General features: G+C 57.2%; 1 protein-coding gene across 1 annotated transcript in view; it reads left to right on the top strand.

Annotated features, from left to right (window-relative positions):
- LOC102376438 (serum albumin-like) overlaps positions 1–397 on the top strand; it is a 21,364-nt gene that overhangs the window by 675 nt on the left and 20,292 nt on the right. The window lies entirely within an intron of this gene.

Below are 397 nucleotides of genomic sequence, written 5' to 3'. Positions count from 1 at the left end.
TGTTTTTTTTTTTGCTGCGGTGGGGGGGGGGGGGGAGTGGGGGTTGTTCTTCACTTCCAGAAACATAACTGGTCCCCCTCGGGTGTGTCTACACATGCATAAGATCTGGGAGCAGTTTACTTATGAATAAACTACTTAAGACTAAATGATCCCAGGCAAGCGTCTACATGTGTAAGGAAGTGGGGGCAGATTTGCTCCTAAGAGCAGCAAACTCCTCTTACTTCCTGAGGCCCTTCAATAGGCCCCTGCCACCACCATGGGGAGCTCTAGGCTCCCCCTGGGTGCTAGCCCAGGGGCTGGCAGGGAGCACTGGGCCAGGACACAGCTGTCTCCTGGCCAGGGCTGGGACATTGCTCCCTGCCCCTGCGGGGCTGCCTGCTGCTGGGGCAGGGGCAAA

This window comes from Alligator sinensis, unplaced genomic scaffold (assembly GCF_000455745.1).
Source record: "Alligator sinensis unplaced genomic scaffold, ASM45574v1 scaffold222_1, whole genome shotgun sequence".
NCBI lineage: Eukaryota > Metazoa > Chordata > Crocodylia > Alligatoridae > Alligator > Alligator sinensis.
The sequence above is the reverse complement of the archived record's forward strand: the minus strand, read 5'-3'. Positions and strand labels throughout refer to the sequence as shown.